The 22,811-nt window shown below is 38.7% G+C and overlaps 1 long non-coding RNA gene across 1 annotated transcript in view; it reads left to right on the forward strand.

Annotated features, from left to right (window-relative positions):
* The first annotated feature begins 14,273 nt into the window (after positions 1–14,273).
* The window catches only part of LOC145668209 (uncharacterized), a 30,583-nt gene continuing 22,045 nt past the window's right edge, over positions 14,274–22,811 (forward strand). Inside the window, exon 1 of the long non-coding RNA XR_014127993.1 lies at positions 14,274–14,365. This is a non-coding gene — a long non-coding RNA (uncharacterized LOC145668209). The remainder of the gene's footprint in view (positions 14,366–22,811) is intronic.

Below are 22,811 nucleotides of genomic sequence, written 5' to 3' on the forward strand. Positions count from 1 at the left end.
TTTACTGCATATATACCGGTGCACGCAAAATCAATTGAGAGCCATGTCCATGCGACACATCTTGCGGTATGCCTCTGAAACAAGTTGCGCTACATCGTATACTGTTATCTTTTCTCCAGCATTCTTGCGCATCACAGTAAACACGCGTAATTGTATGCGCCTTTAAACGGTTTTATAAAACACCTGTCAATGGGTTGAGTCTTATGAGTGGTATGTGGAGGAGTACTGAGCACTGAATACTGTGATCCCTCGCATATTAAATCACTTTCAGTTCTTTGTGGCTGCCATGTTCATAAAGAATTAGCAGAACTGAGCTCTGAGGGAAAGGATAACAGAATTTCACAAGCGTTGCAACAAAATTTTAAAAAAAAGTATAACACGTTATCCAACCAGTACTTTCTGCTACAGCAATGCCCTCGGCTGAAGCATCAACCATCTGTCTCTCATTCATTTTCTGATGCGGAAATATGAAGAGGGGTTGTACAAACTGTCCAGTAGTACTCATGTAGAACCTCAAAGTTATATTTCCACGTCTTTCGCCTGACGTCAACTTGCTCACAACTCTTTACCCTTTTGGGATGATACGACGATACACCAGTCTCATCCACGTTAATATTTGTAATGGTGGAAAAGAATATTTCTCCATCAATCTGCACTAACTCGAAAAGAACTTTGCAATTTCTTTCATATTTAAAGTTGTTGATCTCAATACATTGTAGACACAGGAGTTCTAAGAACAAATCGGGATGTCACTTCATAAACTCGTAGCCAATATCTTTCACAGAATTATGTTTATCTTTGTTGAACCTGTGATTCATTTCCAGTTCTTCGGTTAAGTTAAATTATCTTCAGGTATTCTTTTCGAGATAATGGCATTACGCTATCAGTTAACTGAATCACGTGCCATTTCAGCTTTTTTTCATACATATCGGGAAAAGTATTTCCGAATCTCCTAACCTACGTGCAACACATAATTTCATTCTTTGTTTTCACTGTGACGGTCTCTCTTACACCGAATATGTTTGTTTGAAGCGCCTACGTGCACTACTAGCTCAGAAAAATTAGTGGGACGGGTGGTCTGATATTAGCAATTCTACAACAAATAACAGACGTAGATGCCAAACCATAGAATTTAACGAAAAGTGTTTTCTGTAAAAGTTGTTTCTTTTTCAATAGTACTTCTAAACAAATCGAAATTGATACCACTTTCCATTCGAAATTTTGGAGTTGACCCCCCGTAGTAGTTTTCCGCTACGCCACCTTATATGGAAGCATCACCATTTGATTCTTCACATACGGTTTAGTAATTCAATTTTTTTTTCTGAAATGTGTACGTGCACTACGAGCCGTGAAAAATTCCTGGGACTGGTGGTCTGATACACCCTGTATATGTACAAAGGTAACCAAGGAAGTTATCTCGCATTTTGTGGAAGTGTGTGTTCAATTGAATGCGAATGGAGATAATGCGAAAGTCAGTTGTTGGTGTAGGTATGTGCAACATACTACCTGGTTGTGGAAGCTTAGTTACACCGTGAACTTCCGTAACTACGGAGTGAACATGGTACCTCAACAGAGTATCAAATGGTGTGTATCTTATACGAGTTCAAACTGGGGTCAAACGTCGCTGCAGCGGAGCGAAAGGTTTGCCAGGCAGGAGGGTTTTGTTACCACGCAGAGGAGGGTTAACTGCAGAGGAGGGTTAACATGTTTTGGGAGGTGACGAGACAGTCGAAGACACACCACATGCCGGAAGACCAATACATGTATACAATAATGATTTTGAGGCAGCAAAAGAGGCGAATAGTTTAGAGACATGATAGAACAGGGACTACCAATCAGTGTGAGTGCAGTTATTGAGTGCCGACTTTTTCCGGACTCTATTGCACTACGTAGAGAATTGTTTGTAAATTTATCTATCTATATCTATCTATCTATCTATCTATCTATCTATCTATCTATATATATATATATATATCTATATATATATATATATATATATATATATATATATATATATATATATATATAGTGTGTGTGTGTGTGTGTGTGTGTGTGTGTGTGTGTGATATTTACCACTTTTCGTTACATTTGGAACGATCTTTCTAGATTAAATTGTAAAAGAATCCTTTAGTTCCCACGTCACACGTTTATGCCATCTAGGCTAGAGAAGACGGTGATTCTGGAAAATGAATGAAATAGTGGAATGAAGAAAGTAGGAGGAAACGAGAGAAGCTCGAAGAGACGTACGCACACGGTTTTGTCCAGCACAAAGCTCACTTGGCACGAACTGGCACCGAACCAGGGACCAAAAAAACCGGTCAAAAACGCTCTACCACTGGGCCACCGCGGCAACAAATTTTTAAATGTTGTGCCAAATATTAAATGTTCGTATATTCTTTAGTGTAATATCTGATACACTATTAAGTGAATCTTAAAATAAAGAAATTTCTTTAGTTATGAAAAAATATTTGGCGTTCTACACATTCCCCATTTATGGATCGTTTTAAATTTAGTCTTTATATTTTTATGAAGAAATGCAGTATTTCAATAGATTTAGAAATACATTTTTCAGTTATAAATTAAGATATACAGTATATACCCGTTGTAATATCTGCCAATTTATCGACCAGAATATTTAGTTCAATTACCCTGTTCATATGTTTGTAACTTTTTTGAAGCTTGTGATTCTTTAGCGATTAATGTATGCTTTTAATACGTTGAAAACAAGGGACGGGAAAGGGGAAGAATCTCAACAGAAAAAAGCTCACTGAAACTGCAGTGCTGTCACTAGCAATTACTGTTTATTTGTAGATGCTCTTAAATGCTACATATTATCTTTTTCTAAATTTCTCCCAATACACAAAACACCCACAAATCATATACTAACGAGGCATGAAACTAATGTTGAGCACGAAACGAGGAAATTCTCGAGTGACGTGGGTTCCACTAGTTACCGAAGTCTTAAATACCAAACGCTGTTCTACTGTTGCATGATTTATAATATAAGAATTATAAATTGATAAAGTGAATATACAAACACACGTAAGTCGTTACAGATATATACCATTTATAAATATGTGTTAATTATAGATCTAGCAATTTACTATATTATAACCGTACTCTATTTCCTATACAAGTTAACTGAATCTGAATACATTATATTTATCCTTTGAAATCAATTACATTAGATATAATGAAGAGCAGAAGTTAAACTCTTGTTATATGCCAATACACGATTTAATAGTTTTGGTTTAAAGTGTTAATGTGACTGAAAAAAAAATATATTATTGAACTATTAAATTTCTTAAACTATTTACGTCAAAATTATTAAGGATATTATTTATATGTTAAAAACCAAGGAATTTATATTTGTCTACATAAATTAATTATAATTGTAACTCTTTTACCTTATGCTTGATTAATTGGATACTATTATTTCTCTTGTATTATTTGTATCCATCGGCCTCTCTTGAGGGAAGCCTCATCAATAAAAATATTAAATTTTACTGATACAAACTAACGGAAGAAACCTTACTTAATATATTAGCTCAGTATACAGCTTTCTGAAACCGTAAGAACCTATATTACCGTAAGTTGTAGCGTTAAAATCCAAATGGCGTGTCAGGACTACTTCCAATGCTGAATGCAAGCAGATACTTTTCACACGGCAAACACGAATAAACGTTTTTACAATCATTTTTTATAGCATCACTCCGAGGATTAAATTAGTTGAGTTGATTTTTTAGCAGCGAGGCTATATGAGACGTGGACCTACTGATTAACGTGGAATCCGAACCACATGAGAGGATTAAATGAACAGCCCTCTTATGAAAACTTATTATTTCATCGTTAAACAACAATATTTCAGAATTTCCAGTCATGTTTTACTTATTGTTATCGCTTTTCCCTTTGTAGAGATCTTCACCCCAAAAGGTTATTCGCGACGAAGAACTTCCCTCAACTTCTGGAGTTGCTCCTGTATCTGAAGTAAGTATTATTATTGCACATATATATCTATGCGTACATATTATTTTCAACCGTATGCGTGGGTTTTCTCGGGGTTCTCCCGTTTCCTCCCACTTTCTTCATTCCACCATTTCATTCATTACTCATTATCACTGTCTCCTTTAGCCTAACCGGCATAACCGTGGGACGTAAAACTAAAAGATTTCATTTCATTTCACATTATTTTCAAAAATTATTTGTTCATGATCAAACTGAGGAGAGTGATACCTTATATCAACTGTAGGTAAAAAAATAAATACGAATTTCTAAAAGCCTGCTTTCACAGTTATAAACTGCCAAAAATACCACACATTATGTTTTAAAACGTCGTAGCTTGTAAACTCTTAAGATCTATCGCAAGCGGTTTAAGGAATTACATAGGATATTGTTTATTTGTGATAATGAGATATCTTTAAATACTAATAAAGGATAAATGAAAATATTCATACAGATGCAATTTAAAAATAATTTTCTTCCTGTAGTAACTGAAACTGACTAATATCATTTTCCTCTTTTATGTTTCAAACAAGACAGTAATTGGACTCTTCCTCTAAATTTTAGACAGAGGAAGGGTCACATTGCAGACCGTTGTTATATAAACTTATTGTCAAGAATACTTTTACGGATGTCTTAAATTAAGAGGTTTGTTTAGTTAACTAAAACGCTTACGCATTAATGTTTGAAAGCGTGGCGTAGCTTAAACTATTATTCAGAGTGTGTGCGATAAACTTTTCCTTACTCTCAATCCAAAGGTTTGAGGAAAATTGGTAACAATTAAATTTAAATCCTTTTCCTACGAAAAGTAACATAATTCCTTAGGGAAATTCCAATTCTATGCATATGTAGTTCATGCTGGATTAAACATATCAACTTCTGGTTGTATGAAAGCACGTGTCCATCTCCCAAACTATTCTTAGAAAACATTCGGCCACTCGGAGTACTGAATTCGTGACTCGCCTTTCACACCTTCTAGGTACTTCCTGGTGTGAAAGAAGTAAAAAGACTGAAATCTTCTTCTCTTAGTCTTCGATTGTTGCCAGTGTGGGGCAGTAATTCGAGCCGCAGTCATCACAGGAGTTACCTTCTAGGTGACGAGCGGGTAAACATGTCCTCTCTATCGAAAGTTAAAAACAGAAATTCACATACTGGTTAACAGAATTGAAGACTTCCAGAAACAGCACGGATAAATTTTATTCAAACATTCTTCAGAGAAATATAACTTTAAAATCTTAGCAAAGTTGTGTTTGAGAGTGACATGGAAATGTAATCCATCGTAGTTCGAGCAATTTTGTTCAAGCACAAGCGTCATTGCCGGTACATGGTTTCCAACGTCCTGTGAGAGTTATATATTTGTCTGAGCATTTTCCTTCAACATTAGTGATTGGAATCCACCTATAGTGCGTCTCGTGTCTTGGATAAAGTGGAAAAAGAATTTTCTTGTTTCCAATTTGCAAAGCTAAAGTTGGCCCAATGGGACAAACAAAATCTTGATGTAAGATACTTTAGCAGCGAATTATTGTAAGATACTCAGCGGATTATTGTTGTTACATTTTTTATTTACATAGGTTGCATAAAAATTAGTGACGACACTGTTCTCACTTCAGAGTGATGAGCTTTAGCATTATAATTGTTCTGTAGCTGATAACGGCAGGTGAGATTAAGTGTAGAAATTGATAATGAGCGTGTGTTATTCAGTGAAAGCAGTAGTGTCGTGAAGTACAGGAAGAAAGTTGGAGAACCATAGCAATATGTTTCAGAAAGACGATCAACGTTCGACTATCAAGATTAACGTGGCACGTGGCGCAGTGCGTGCAGTAATGCAGCTTTGCCTTATCGTACGATGGTACGATGGGTGAAACTCTTTCTTAAAAATAGAGATGATACTCAAGATCACGTACGTTCGAGATGACCTCCAGCGGACAAAAACACAATTCAGCTCCTTGCCTGCTTGGTGCATGCATATAGCCGATGGACTGCGCGAGAGTTACGCATGTTGGTTTCCCACAAACAGTGCTAAAAATTTTACATCTTAATTTTTCGGTTCCAAAAAATTTTAGTGTCTTGAAGGAAAACTATAAATGCATATCAGTGTTGTGTTATTGTGATTATAGTAGTAAAATTGAGATTATAGACAAATGTAGAATTGGCGTGCCTCAATAAAGAGATGCCAAAAACGATAGCTTGAACTGCTTTTGCAATGATGACTGCTTTTCTAAACTTCAATAACGAAAATCAAGGAATATAATAGGTATATTTCAGGGTCACATTAGTACATATGTCTGGTAATATTGAACAATTTTACCAACATTCCTATTGAATATGTCGTATTGGGTCTCGATGTTTATCTGGAGTAGTTATCCAGGCGGCGGAAAATAATCATAATCATATGCGGTAGAGTTGAAAAGTAAGTATGTATAATCTCTTTGTATTTCTTTATTTCTTTATGTACTACCGATTTTAGTTGAGTTTATTACGGGTATATTATTTTCTTTGCTTTTGATCATGGTTCACGGTTCACGGGAGATAGGTCGCCCGTTAGAAGTATACCCACATAAGATCAGATGTAGAACCTGTTCATCAGACGCTGAATCCGTTATGCATCAAAAATTCGTTACACATTTCTTATTGTTTTCGATCTATGGAAGTTAATATTGAGACTTGAAATGATAATTGGTGTTATCACTTCCGGTTACAGTAGGAGAATACAATTAGAGGTGAAACATTCAGACGTTGTAGTTAAAACATAATGTTCACAAATTCTAAGCTGTACTTATAGATTTTATTTTCTAAGCTTGAATAGTATGATTTTCTTGTTTCAATATATTTCTTTTTAACAACTTTCCTTAGGTTTGAATATCTCTGATACTATCATTTGTTCTGACTTTTGACAAGTACAAACAGCACTATATATATATACAGATCGTGATCAGGAAAATGGAAACACCTGTAGTTGGCAACACGTCAAATGTATGGGTTGGCAGTGGTGTCGTGGCGCCCGCAGCGCCGGACCGCTGGTGGTGGTGTGTTAGGTCGGTCTCCATACTACGTCAGGCGCAGTGGAACAACAGTGTCCAGTGGCTCCAGCAGACGGAGGGAGTGTAAAATGGGAGACCTCTCAGATTTTCAAAGAGGGCAAATTGTTGGTACGCGGTTATGTGGAGTGAGTGTCATGGCAGTGGCTACTGTGTTACGTGTGTCGCGTGGGACAGTGTCGAAGGTGATGACGGCCTACACAACACACGGGAAAACCACATCGGGGAAGCGGAACAGTGGGCGGAAGAAAATCATTAGTGACAGGTCACGCCGGGCATTAAGGCGCATTGTCACGCAGAACCGTCGTGACACTGCGGAGCAAGTGACGGAGGAACTCAATCAGCACCTCCCCCACCCTGTTTCGACAATCACAGTCCGCCGCGAATTACATGACATGAACTTACAGGGTCGTGCTGCACGGTCCAAACCGCTCATCAGGGACCATAACGCTTTCGCACGCCGCAAATGGTGCCGCGACCATGAAACTTGAACCGTTGAGGATTGGAAACGTGTGATATGGTCGGATGAGTCATCCTTCACCCTATTCCCAACCACGGGCCGTTTTTATGTGTGGAGAACGCTCAAAGAAGCTTATGATCTGCAGTGTCTCCGTCCAACTGTGAAACATGGCGGCGGCTCGGTGATGCTGTGGGCCGCCATATCATGGTTTTAATTGGATCCTGTGGTCACACTTAGCGGACGAATCACTCCCAACGATTATGTCGCAATTTTAGGAGACCACTTGCATCGTATGGTCCGCATGTTGTTCCCGGACAATGACGCCATCTTCCAGGATGATAATGTTCCCATTCACACAGCTGGTGTTGTTGCAGCGTGGTATCAGGAACATCGGGATGAAGTTCAACACCTCCCCTGGCCCGCCCAATCCCCAGATCTCAACATAATTGAACATATGTGGTCCGTCTTGGAAACACGACTCCTCTCTCACAGAACTGGCCGATGTCCTGCACGAGGAATGGTGTAAAATTCCACTTTCTACCATTCACAACCTCTATGCCTCCATCCCACGTCGCATCAAGGCTGTTCTGAAGGAGAAAGATGGCCCGACACCATATTAATCTGCTAAGTTGCAATTTCGTTCAGGTGTTTCCATTTTTCTGATCACCATCTGTATATGGTAAGGCAAAAATTTGAAAACACTTGAAAATTACACATCATATTTATTAATAGCAAGTACGATCACCTTTATCAATCAGAAAGGCCTATTACTGTCTTGGAATTCAGAAATACGGTTCGCGTATGGTTGTCAGAGGGATGTTCTAAGACTTCTATCAAAGCAGCTGCAAGTTGTTGTAGACACAACGGTTGTGGAGAGCGGGCTTGCACCTTCCGACTGACCAGAAGGACACAACTGTAATGAGGTCTAGCGATTGTGGAGGCCGTGGCAGATGTGACACTTCGTCTTCGTGCCTATCAAACAGTTCCGTACAATGTGTGCTGTATGAACAGAGGTTCTGTCGTCTTGAAACACGGCACTATCATATTCGAACTAAGTTTGCACTACGGGTTGCAGCTGGAGACTCAAAATGGTTACTTGGCAGTGATATATCCATGCATAGGGATAATGGGTCCGCCAGAATACCATAGGATATGGGTACAAAAATATCCACTGAACCACCACCATGATTCATTCTTTGTAACAGATAGTCAGTATCGTACGCTCGTGCACTGCTTGAGGACTTCTCTTTTGACTGTTTTGATGCTAACAGAGTCTATAAACGTTGTATTCAGCTCAGCTGTGACCTCTGGCGCGGTGGTGTTCTACTGCATGGTCGCAATCCTACCCAATGTGCATCTGTCTCTGTTATGCATCAAACATTTGGGTCCACGCTGGTATTTTCGCTGTTTTTTTTTTGGGGGGGGGGAACCAGGAGGCAGTCGTAATCTTCGAGACTGTGGCTCTTAATAAATAAATCATTTCCCGTACATTCGTCAGAATAGCTTCCACCATACGCGATTTGCCCTTGAAAATCTGTCAACTCAGACATGATTCACGATAGCCTGTACGGACCTGTCGTTGAACTGCAACTGGCCGACCTGTTACATTCTCAGGTTGTATACCTCACAGGATGCCAGTCTCTATACCGGTGACGACTGCGACTCTTACCATTCAGCCGCAAATCGTGTTCGAAATCGCTATTCCAGATTTTTGTCCATATATATATATATATATATATATATATATATATATATATATATATATATATATGGGCCGTTTCACGGTTAGGGTCGACATTGAAAATGTAAAATCTGATTTTTTTAAAAATGTTGCTATTTTGAATGATATTCCAGTAAATATCTCCTACATAATATCGCAAATATACCTTATGCAGTGCAACTCAGGAACATGTCAAGGGCTCCGATTTCTCTGTAAATTTGGGGGGCCCATTCGGATGCAGAAACAATATATGAGGATTTTAAGACAAATTGCATTCAAATTATGCCAAATATTGTAAATTTACAAATACAATGAGGGGGCCCTCGGCCCCTCAGGATCAGCGCCCTTGGAACATGTATATTTTCTGAAATGCGTGAAAATTTTCCGAATCCATTAGATTTATTTCTCTTTACCGTAATGCTTTTGCAAGTTTTAGTTTTATTGTATGATTTGCTGTTTAAAAAATAGTATTATGTTACAAATTGGCAAAACCACTTATAAAAATATTTTGCAACACTAATATATAAGTGTTAGTAATTGCTGGTTGGTTGTTGAAACAAAAATACATTATTGTGATGCTAATGACGTAAATGTGACGATGATGACTAATCACACACAGAATGACAATAGGAATACGTTTGACAGAATACAGTGATCCATATGTAATAATATAACACTCTTATATCAGGGGGTTGCTGCACAATTGGTGTAACCCACAAATAAAATTAGAAGCTATTTTAGTATTTGTTCATTATGGTAAACATTTTTGTTCTCTTCTCAGGTACTAGAGAAAAAGTATAAAAATATTTGGGTAAAAGAATACTATAATAAAATGACAAAATACAAAAATAGTAGGAAATTTTATTTATGTGTTACACCATTTCTGCACCGAGCCCTAAGTATTAGTTAGTAAACGATAACGCATTAGTGAATAATAATAATAATAATAATAATAATAATAATAATAATAATATAGTTTTGTTGATGAAACATATCAGCAGTACGCAGTTGTATCATAAAAAAATATATATGTTTGTGTGAGTATGTTTAAGTATAACGCTAAGAAACGTAACGAAATTTCACGTAACGGTAATGACATTTATGTTAGTGATGTTTCTTCGTATTACGAACATTTCTAGAAAATGTTGGATAAGTGGCAAGTTGAAATGAATGAAGGAAGAACCTAATCAAAAAGGATTACACAACACATAATAAATGTTTCAGTTAAATATTATATTTATGGCAGAAATCTGTGTAACGGTAGTGACTATGAGAAAATAACTCGCCTGCAGACAAAACCAGCGATAACATTACTCAGACCGCCGTTCGCCTAATTCCATGTGCCTACAATACATGCAAAGGATATTGCACGACACGCAGCAAATTTGTTTCGGATGCAATATTACGAAACCGAAAACATTTAAGTACGGAAAAGTAACTAGTAACGTTGGTGTCAGTAAAAGTTTGGGACTACACTTTCGTAACCAAAATGTCGCTTTAAATGAAGAGAAAAGAAAGGATCATTTATGCATTTGTGTAAATGGATTCATTTTCTGTAATCACATAAAGAAACAAACGAAAATTCTCACTTCTAAATACTATAAAATACAATGTTACGTACTAGTGTTGTCAAAGGTTCGAGCGACTCAGCTCACGGCTGTCACCACCAAGCTGACCCAACTGCTCACCCAACCGAGCCGATTCGAGTCGATGGCTTAACTGAGCTGAGCCGAACCGAGCCGAGCCGATGGCTCATCGCAACCGAGCCGGCTCGAGCCGATGGCTCACGTGAGCTGAACCGAACAGAGACGATGGATTAGTTAAGTCGATCCGATGTCTCAGGTGAACCGACCCGAGCCGGAGCTCGAGCTGAGCCGCTGGCTCAGGCTTCGAGCCGAGGCGACTGGGCGCAACATCGTCTATTTTCATAGCTTAAACGGACAACATAATTTAAAAATGAATAATTGAAGACAAAACCTACGTCTTTGTCGTCTATTTATAAACGCATTTAAGTTGGAAATCGGCAAGACTCTCGCGAGTGGATCCCATTCTGGTCCGAGTCTTGCACAATTGATCTTGGTCTCGGTCTCGCATATACATACTCTGTCTTGGTCTTAGAATCAGGGAGTTTTCACCCAAATAAGTACTCTATCAGTTCCACACAGTCATTCATGGGACTCACGCTCATGCGACCTCAATCTCCAGACTAGAGGTAGAAGTCGATTGGTAGTTGGAGTTCGGACGTTGAGGTTGTGTGGAGGTGGAGTCGTACTTGGAGTTCGGAGATTGAGGTTGATGGAGATCAATTCATTGTTGGAGTTTGGAGGTTGAATTCGAGTGGAAGTTGAGTGGTAGCTGCAGTTCGGAGAATGAAATCGAACAGGGTGAAGGTCAAGGAGCATTCGGAGAATGAAGGTTGAGATCGTAGTTTCTTGGAACTCGTGATGTCAACGGCTCGGCTCACGGATTCGTCACCGCCGAGCCGAGCCGAGAATTGAGCCAAGCTAACAGCTCACCAAACCGAGCCAACTCGCACCCTCGGCTCAGTTGGGCCGAGCCGAGCCAAGCCGATAGCTCAGTTGAGTCGAGCCGAACAGAGTCGTTGGCTCATCGCAACCGAGTCAGCTCGAGCAGATGGCTCACGTGAGCCTAGTCGAATTGAACCGATGGCTCATCGCAACTGAGCCGGCTTGAGCCGATGGCTCAGTCGAACCGAGTAGATCCGTTGCTACAGCTGAGCCGATGGCTCATGGATTGAACTGAGACGGTTGACATCGCTGTTACGTATTTATTGCTGAGGACACGTTATAGTAGTGTCATTTACGAATAAAAAAAAATTAGAAAATGTGAATAATTAAAATTTTAAGTATAGATCGTAAATTGGTGCGACATCAGCTACTTATGTACGCTAAAAGCGAATCGTAGTTCTATTTAAAAAGGGACATTTTTATAAGGGACGTCAATTTCGGTTATAATCGTGAACCGGCCGATATATATATATATATCGAGAGAGAGAGAGAGAGAGAGAGAGAGAGAGCAAGAGAAATTAAGGTTTATTAGTGGTTTCAAATCTCGTACCATCCATGGATCCTTATACTTTTGCTTACAAACAGTTGATGCCTTATTTACACGCTCACTTAATACACAATATATTGCATTATATAAATGGTCAGTAGCTTCGTTGGCACTGTTACTTTCCCTAATACCATTGTGAATACCAAGAAAACTTGTTCGTTTTAAATTTTAAGTATTATACTTCGGGATGGAAGCGATAGACGTTAGTCATTGATAGGATTTTGAAATTCATTAAAGTATTATCTATACAGAATTGTTAGAAATAAATCTAATTCTCTTTTGTATTACTGTGGTAATAAGATCTGCTTTTTCTGATTTAAACTTAAAATACAACTTAATTCAAATATTTTTCTGTTTTTTCATTCGTGTAATAATTATAATTTTTGTTACCTGAAACCCTATTTATACCTTCTACATTAAAATCTCCTAAATTAATTACATTAACATATTTCGTCAACGTAAAAGAACATAGCCGCTCAGTATATAGCTCAATAAAATATTGTAATATATCGGGAGGGAAATGAACTAACGCAAAATCAATGGATTGTGTCAGGAGGTTTTTTTTTTTTTTTTTTTTTTTTTTGCTATGATAACATCTAAGGATTTATCAGTGGAGTTAAGGATCCCGTGCAAATAATCATTTTTTTAATTAAAACTAAACTTTATACTTGTTTGCGAGGGTTTGATTTTTAACGTTTCGTGTCACACTATAGTGTTGGGAAAATTATATAAGTTGGCATTTTTCTTTTATATACCACGTTTCTGTTATAGAATGAAAATCGCACTTCTCACAGTTTACTTCATCTGTATATTCATTTTTCTTTCTGTTCAAACTATTAGATTTTTCATAGTACAGTTGTAATATTCATTGATCTAATCATTACTGACAAATCGTTGTTCTCTTTCATTCTTTCTGATCGTATTCCGACATGGGTACCACTACTTCATTCTTCAATTGTCTCATGAATGTTGTAAACAGTTCTCCTTTGTTCCAGATATCAGAGTTGGAAACAGTATCAAAATGATTTCAGGTACGCTAACGTAAAATAATGAATAGCTCTTGTGTTTTGCCTCTACATTTGCACTTTACTACCTCAATATTTACACTATCTTTAATAAATGCAGTTAGCGTGATTCATGGTTTGTTACTCTTTCTGTCTTTTTTGGGGATTTAAGACATCTAGACCTTTGGTTTACAACCTTCCACTCATGATGGTTTGTATTTTTTGTAACTCGTCCCAATGGTATGTATTACACTTCAGTGACATTTATATTGTTTTCATTTGAGCCTCGTTGCACTAAAGATGAAGGTGGGTGAACTATTTAGAATTTCTGCAAATACATTAACTCTGCCCTCACTACTTCTTAATTCATTTAATTTAATATTTTCTTGCATTAAAGATATTAAACTGGCTTCCACTGAATTCCCTTACTGCATATTTCTTATAATATATACGTATATTTTAGAGTCATTCTTTTCATTTACTATACTACACCATGAAAGATCTTTTCATTTCTTATTTAAACTATTTTTATTTGAAGATTTACTTGCATTTAAATAATTATTATTTGAAAATGTAATTGTATTATGATCCAAAATTTCTTCAACATTTGAATCATCACCAGAATTATCTATTTAATCAGCACCTAGAGAACTTACTTGCTTCCTCATTATAGGAGTGACTGTCGTGTTACTGTCTCGTTGCCTTAAGTAATTTTGGCATTTGTATGTTGAAATATCTTTTCTCTAAAATATTTCGTACTCGACAGTTCCAAACTTTAAACATAGACAATATGTTAAAGTAGCATAGACAATATGCTTTCAAAAGAGTGGATTACGACAAAAAAACTGTACGTGTCGTCAGTTGACCCCATCCTGAAATATTAATATTAATAATTTTAATTCTATTCCATATGTTGAAATCGATTTGGGTGATCCTAACATTATAACTAGATATTTATTTATATTATTACTTTCTACAGGCACAGAGCAACAAAAGCTTTCGCACCCAGGCAATACCTCTAAAGGATGCTGTGGTTCCAAAAGCATCAGAAGAAAGACAAACAGAATCGGTTCGTATAATTGATTACAAGTTTTAAATTTAGCCATTTTAGCAAAAATACTATATAGTGAAACCGGTTCGGCACCTCTGGTAGGAACAGTTCGTGAAAGAATTGTACACAGGTTGATTCATTTATGTTGTGTCGACTTCAATGTGTTAGTGTACCTCCCGTATGCAACTCATCACCATTAGGTTGACACGATACGAGCAAATAGTATTTCCATTTTTTCATAGTAGAGAGGTGTGGTCAAGCAGTTTATGACCTTCCGTGAAAATTATCCGGCCACTATTGCATATGACTCGGCTTATGGCAACTTTTCAGTAGTCCTTGCACACTGCTCACGGTAGCTAGCAAATGACGAACATTGCGAGCGAGAATCAACAGCGCCATTTACAGTGATTTGGGTCTCACAATAATTCCCAAAAGCAATAAGCACTCCCTGACACCGTGTCATGTTGCTGAGCAAAAACAGAATCTGCAGAAGGCTGTATTGACGTCCCTCGCGGGTGAGCAGTAGAAAGTTGTTGTTACCCTTGATAAGGCCTGGATTTATCCCAGCTTGTGGTAAATTCGTACCATTACGTACAGACCACTTGACGCCAAAGGCGGAAGCACCTTCTTCCGCCAGTGCGTAGAGAATTTTCCAAAATGGTTCATGATTGTGATCGTTTTTTTGTAAAGGGGATAACTGCGTCTCGAAAAGGTGTAGTGACAGTTCAAAATCAATACTGTGTAGTACGAGATTCATGTCCTGATTGAAATGTACAAGCATGGAATTTTAGCACTGAACTGTCAAGACGTGAACCAGATTGAACTGCATCAAGGCAAGGCATTTAGCCATAATGTGAAAATATTGCTGGAATGATTTTTCCGTACAGAACAGGAAAATGGAGTTTCGACAATTCACTTCTCTAGCATTCTTATCAAAAAACCAGACGCCAGAGAAATGGACTATGCTACTTTCGGATTCCTCAAGAGAAGCATATATCATCGTCGAGTGTGCACCGTCTCCAACAGTCCCAACCATGTGGAAAGTCTGTAAACAAGAGCGTAATGCAATATCCATGATCCGCCTGCACAAAACTCCGATGCCGGGCAATAGTCAGTACATGTGGTCAGTAGATCAAACACAACCGGTCATGGAGAAACAGCACATTTCTAGGTAAATGCCACATTTCAATTCGGATGAATATAAATGAATCAACCTCTATATTGTTGTAGTAGTATGTGTGGTTGTGGTATTAGTGTAGTAGTCATAGTAAAACATTTCCTACTTTGCAGGAATAAGATTTAAAACATACTATTCACATTCCCAAATTTGTCCAAGTCCAATCAGCGATGACTTATTTGATCATCGCGTCCTTAAAACAGTGTTACAGCTTAAATCATTTCTTCGTATACGATAACACGGTGTTTTGCGTTTGGAAATGACACGAATACAATTTATTTTATAAACGTGACGATTTACCCAGATGCTAACTTACCTCAATCCTACATGGTCTATATCATTATTTCTAAAGTACCTTTCATAATGTGGGAAGAGAAAAGAGTTGAGTGAGGAAGTTTTGCTATAAAAAATCGAAGTTATCTTCTTAGAAATATCTGTATTCATACTAACAGTCTAGTGAAACGGTGTGGCCGCTCTCTATTTAGGTCATTTATTAATCATTTTTGATAATTTTTGCACTTTATTCTAATTCACAATTATAACGGTTAACGAACAGCATGTTTTTGATTGTATAATGAATTTGCATTTTTTTATCCACTTATTAGTTTGACTGATTTAAATAGTTTTCGACACAACTTTAGGCTTTCGGTCTACAAGTGTATATATATACAGGGTGGGTCATTTTAATCAATCCACGGAAATATCTGAAAAATGATAAAACATTATATTGCTAAGGGGGAAAACCAATTCCGCCAAAAGTACCCCTCCACGCACCCGTAAATGGGGGTAACGGGGGGTAACTTTGAAATGTCAAATGGGAACATGGGTCGAGTAATACCTCGTTCGAAAGGTCTTGGAAAACTAAATAACGCTGTACCAAAAGATGTTTCATATTGTGCACCAGTTTCAAAATGGCCGCCATGATATGGTTCGGAAACTCCAGTACCCGTAGTATGAAAACCAGGGAAGGTAAATGAATGGAACAAAATTGAAATACGTAAATATCATAGGGCATTCGAATGGTGTGGTCCCTGTAATCCCAGTGGCCTCCCTGAAGGGGTCTTGGGGGCTAACTTCATAATTTCAAATAGTAACATGAGTCGACTGGTACCTCGTTCGATAAATCTTGCAAAATCAAACATCTTGCAGGAAAAAACGATTGAGGTGAAATGGCAGTGTTCTCAAAAGGCCGCCGAAACATAGTATCCGTGTCAGAGAAAAGGTTTAGTACCCGTAGTATGAAAGCGATTGGAAATAAATCAACAGAAGAAAAACTGGAGTAGCTAACTGACTTAAGGCACATCGAGAGGTGTTGTCGGGGTGACTCCAAGGGCCAACTGAAAGTTATCCGGGGCGAACTTGAAAATTTCAAATAGCAACTTGAAGCGAGTAACATCACGTTACATAGACAAATTAATATCAAACAGCTTCTGTAAGAATATTTTCGACATGAGACACCGTTTTCAAAATGATCGCCAAGACATGGTGAGTGTGTCTAAGAAAATGTCTAGTGCCCATAGTATGAATACTGTTAGACATAAATGAAAATAACAAAAATTAAATAGGAAAACCACGGAGGCGTTCCAAGGCTCGAGAATAATACAACAGAGATAAAAATATTAGAGTAAATTTGCCATAATGTATATAGAGAAATCCAAGTCCTGCAAAATAATCTCTCCCTGTGCTCTGTATGTGAGTGGGGTGGAAAATAACAGTGAAAGTTCAAATGAGAACCTACAGTAATTCGCAAATTAAGGCTACCTTACAAATAGGTATGGTGTGGTTGAAACATTTGTTTGTAAGGATGACGCTGTAGTGACTAAAAAAAGGTGAAATTTTATTTGAATGGTAACGCATATCTGTTTGGCTGACAAGTAAGGGACCATATGGTTGTCGCGCAAATCATATGCAGACATACGCCATCTGATTGAGCATGAAAAGAAATGGGGAACACAAAAATTTAAAATGCTAAGGGCCATAGGGAGCGGAGCGAGGAAAGAGGAAACATTGAATGTCGGCAAAATTGAAGAAAGTCAGGAATTACAGGAAAAGTTAATATCTTGCAAACAAGGAAAGAAAGTCAACCAAGAGAAAGAAACTAAACATAACAAGGGCATCAAGGACGAAGAAAGATCATAATCAGGATTGCCATCCGGACCGCTGTGTTGCCAGCGTTGCATAACATTGATATGGAAGGTATAGCACAGTATAGCAATTCATGCAAAAGGAAAAATATTAGTAACACAAAAGACAATTGAAAAGACTCTGTACACGTGCGTAAAAAGGTTTAACGATAGTCGTGAGTGAATAATGTACATGAGGGAGGACAAATATAGACATGAAAGTGAAGGTGGTACACATTATAACAGAAACGAAAGTGTTTGGGAGCGTCGTTCCATGAGTTCCCCAATGTGAAAGCACATGCAAGCAGATCAGCGAATATGACCAAACGGGATTTGCAAATCTTCCTGGAAGAAGTTTTGTGGCCCGATCTTCAGGATAAGGATCGTGGTTTGCTTTTGGTTGACTCCCGGACTCCAAACAAGGATGACAATCTTTACAACATGACTGTTCCTGGCGGTGTTCAGTTCTACAAAAAGCTGATTCCTCCTAAATGTGCTTTATACAACCTGCTGATGTGTTCTTCTTTCGTTCGTTCGAAAACATTTTGAAATTCATCACATACGTTAGTGTTCTCCAGTATTAATGTGTGGCAACGTGAGAACTTTCTCCGCCTTCAGTCATTTGTTCATTACCAGTTTTCCTCTAGGCCATTCCAAAAGATGATACGCTTTGCGTTTTTCAAATGTGGCTACTCCAATGAACATCCTGGACAGTTTGAAACACCTTCCGGATATTCCTTTGAAAAAGGACTTACACAGGAATACTGCAGAGACGCGTGTGACCAGCTTCCTTTCATCCGCTGTGCTCACTGCGAGAAATGTTTGTGTGTTGACCACGCATTCATTCGTGATCTTCACGTCAACTGAAATTAAACTACAAATGGGGCGTACTTTCCTCCATTTGTATTCACGCGGGTGTAATATTCACTCACGACTACGTTAAACCTTTTTACGCACGTGTACAGAGTCTTTTCAATTATCTTTTGTGTTACTAATATTTTCCTTGTGCATGAATTGCTATATTGTGCTATATCTTCCATATCAATGTTATGCAGCGCTGGCAACTCTGCGGTCCGGACGGCAATCCTGATTATGATCTTTCTTCGTCCTTGATGCCCTTGTTATGTTTAGTTTCTTTCTCTTGGTTGACTTTCTTTCCTTGTTTGCACGAAATTAACTTTTCCTGTAATTCCTAACTTTCTCCAATTTTGCCGACATTCAATGTTTCCTCTTTCCTCGCTCCGCTCCCTATGGCCCTTAGCACTTTAACTTTTTGTGTTCTCCATATCTTTTCATGCTCAATCAGATGGCGTATGTCTGCATCTCATTTGCGCGACAACCATATGGCCCCTTACTTGTGAGTATGATTTGATGCGAAAACAGAAGGAACGTTATACGAAAGAAGTTGTCGAATAATGCAGTTGCTGGAACTTACAAACGTGTGAATTTACTAATCTCCGTCGCCACAGAAACTTTTATGCAATGGGTGCTGATTATTCAGAAAGCATTTCGGGGATATACGTACACACCGTTTCGTCCCTCAAGCTCACAGTATGACATGAGTGCTAATAGTTAACCAAAATGTAAATATGGCCATCCGCACTAACTCTGCGCACCGATTCTCTCTCTATCCATGAAGTCTGCCTTCCGAACAGCATTTGGTAGGTCAAGCGTACGCCCGAACCGTTGTCCGGTCGGATATTGAAATTTTGAAGTTAGCCCCCAGGACCCCTTCAGAGAGGCCACTTGGATCACAGGGACCACACCAATCGATATGCTCTATGATATTTACGTATTTCAATTTTGTTCCATTCATTTACCTTCCATGGTTTTCATACTACGGGTACTGGAGTTTCCGAATCATATCATGGCGGCCATTTTGAAACTGGTGCACAATATGAAACATCTATTGGTACAGCGTTTCCCCCATTTACGGGGGGCCTGGAGGGGTACTTTTGGTGGAATTGGTTTTCCCCCTTAGCAATATATAACGTGTACTTCAAATTTTTTTTCCACATTTTATTATTTTATTATTTTTCCACATTTTATTATTTTTCAGATATTTCCGTGGATTGATTAAAATGGCCCACCCTGCATTTATATATATATATATATATATATATATATATATATATATATATATATATATATATATACTAGATATAGGATTCAAGTGAGGACTCTGTGCAGGCCAATCCATTACAAGGATGTTATGGTAGTGTAACAACTCCGCCACAGGCTGTGCAGTAAGAACAGGTGCTCGATCGTATTGAAAGATGCAATCGCCATCGCCGTATTGCTCTTCAACAGTGGGAAGGAAGATAGTGCTTAAAATATCCATGTAGGTGAGCGCTGTGAGAGTACCACGTAAAACAACAAGAAGTGCAAGCCCTCTCCAAGAAAAACACGACCACACCATAACACAATCACCTCCGAATTTTACTATTGACACTACACACGCTGAAAGATGACACTACACACTACACACGCTCCACCGGGCATTCGCCATAGCAACACCCTGCAATCGGATGGCCGCATTGTGTACCGTAATTCGTCACTCAACTTAAAGTTTTTCCACTGTTCAATCGTCCTATGTTTACACTGCTTACACTAAGCGAGGCTTCGTTTGGCATTTACCTGTTTGATGTGAGGTGTAGTGTATTCTCACCTCAAATCCAAGTATTCTCACCTCACGCCTAACTGTCATAGTACTTGGAGTGGATCCTGATGCAGTTTGAAATTCCTGTGTGATGGTCTGGATAGATGCCTGTCTATTACACTTTACGACCCTCTTCAACTGTCTCGACGAGGTCGCCTTTATCCTTTGTACTGTACGTGTCCCTTCACGATTCCACTTCACTATCACATCAGACACAGTGGGCCTAGGGATGTTTAGGAGTGTGGAAATTTCGCGAACAGACTTCTGATACCAGCGACACCCAATCACCTGACCACGTTCGAAGTCCGTGAGTTCCGCGGAGAGCCCCATTCTGCTTTCTCACGATGTCTAATGATTACTGATGTCGCTGATAGTGAGTACCTGACAGTAGGTGACAGAGCAATGCACCTAATATGAAAACCTATGTTTTTGGGAGTGTTCGGATAGTTTTGATCGCATAGTAGGTTCTATATAAGTATATGCAGGATTGTTACAATTAAGGTGCCGCTTTTCAAAGCGATCCAGCGCTTGTTGAAATTTACATTAAAATTTGGTAAATATGCTAATGAGACCATGCGGAAGCGAGTTACGCTGGAAAATATTAGTTCTACTTCCCGCCACCAGGGGATAATGTGGCACTGTACTGGTATTATGCACCTGGAAATTGTCCTGGATGTATGCATAAGATCATGCTCTAGGCTCAAGAGATCAAACTTTTGAGATAAATGTAATGCGACCGAAGTAAAGGGCAGCTGACTGTAGCAAATGCTGCAAAGGGAACAACTTCAGAAGCAATTTGAGAGTAACAAATTGTGAATCTATTTCCATTTAGTAGTAACAAAAAGTGACATGGGAATAAGCTAACATATATTCTTTATTACCAATTGCGGTTACAGACCAATTTAGAGGGTATACTCCATATGGCGACCAAGCCTATCGACGGCATGTTACATTCCCAAAATGGCATGCACTACAGTTGATTGCACCTGTTCCGGCGGTATTGATGCGACCTGTCGCCGTTTGTACTCCTTTAGATCCACCAGAGATTGTATATTTCCCTGGTAGACCCGAGCTTTTAGATATCCGCAGAGCCAGAAATTACACGGATTTAGATCGAGACATCTCGTAGACCATGCATCAGAAAAAAACGTCGGGAGATGATGTGATCAGCAGTGAAAATTTCACGGAGCAGATCTTTCAGGTAGTGACCGATGTGTGGTGCTGCCCTGCCTTGCATGGAAACATTTGTCACCAGTTTCGTGCTTTTAAAGCAGGAATCACATGTTGTCGCTATATTGTGCCGATATCAAGGTACATGTAACAAATTTTTGGGGTGTCATCTCCTCAAAGAAAAGAAGGCCAATAATGAACGTTCCTTTAAATCCACACCACACAGTCGCGTACAAAGAGTGTAATGGCTGTTCCTGCAGAACCTGCTGATTATCTGATCCTCATAATCGACTGCTATGTGTGTTCATTGAACTTTCTAGTGCAAAATGCGCTTCATGAGTCCGCAGGATATACCACGGCTGCACGCTATTCACTTCCATCCGTGCCAAAATGCGAAGGACAGAATCAAAGCTTTCGGCCGATCTTGGAGTTTCAGTTGTTGTGCTGTGTAATTATTGTACGATTACCAGGATGAAATGGCCCAAAGAACTTCCCTCAATGGGAACGATGGAATGGCAAATTCCGGTAATACCACCCGAGCACTGGTAGCGGAATATGAATCATGTGCTGCTTCGTCCACAACAGCCATAACCACGTCGTAAACAATCAAAGTTCAAATGAGTCGTCTTCCTCTTCCTGCAGCCTCACGCAACTCACCCGTTGTCCCGAAATTCAGTATCATCTTCTTTAAACCATTTCTTGATTGTGGTCCTCTTCTCATTCCTTTCAGACACCGGTATTCCTTCAATGCTGCTCTCTAATTGCTCCTGTTTTGATAGACCAATTTTACTAACAGTGCACGGTCTCTCTTATCAATAGCCATGCTGCTCCTCACACAATCATGTGTATGAAGAATGAATTCGTGTGTTACGCCTATACAGCGGCACCTTTTCCCCTGATGGAGGAAAGTGTAAATAGTATATTTTCCAGCGTAATTCGCTTCCGCATGCTATTATTACCATATTTACCAAATTAAATGTAATACGTTGATTACGGAACGCGCTGGACCGTCAGGAACAGCGGCATTTTAATTGTAAACTATATGTATATTATGTCAATGTTCATGCATAACTTTAGCATAGGTGCACCGACTTTGATGATTCTTACTTGTTTGAAAGAAATTTTTACTCTTTTTATTTGAGACAGTTCTTTGTACTCTCACGTAAACTTCGTAAGGATATAGGGATAGTCCGGAGCTAGAGGGTGTTCGCTAAGTCGTGCAACTAAAATTTCGAGGGTCAGAACTTTTGAACCATATGTGCGAATAAAATGAAACTTTCACCCAAAGAAAATTTGCCCTCGCAGATACGTATTTGTAAAAATATAAAGCGTGGG

The sequence above is a fragment of the Thermobia domestica genome, chromosome 1, assembly GCF_964235325.1.
Source record: "Thermobia domestica chromosome 1, izTheDome1.hap1.1, whole genome shotgun sequence".
NCBI classification, from domain to species: Eukaryota; Metazoa; Arthropoda; class Insecta; order Zygentoma; family Lepismatidae; genus Thermobia; species Thermobia domestica.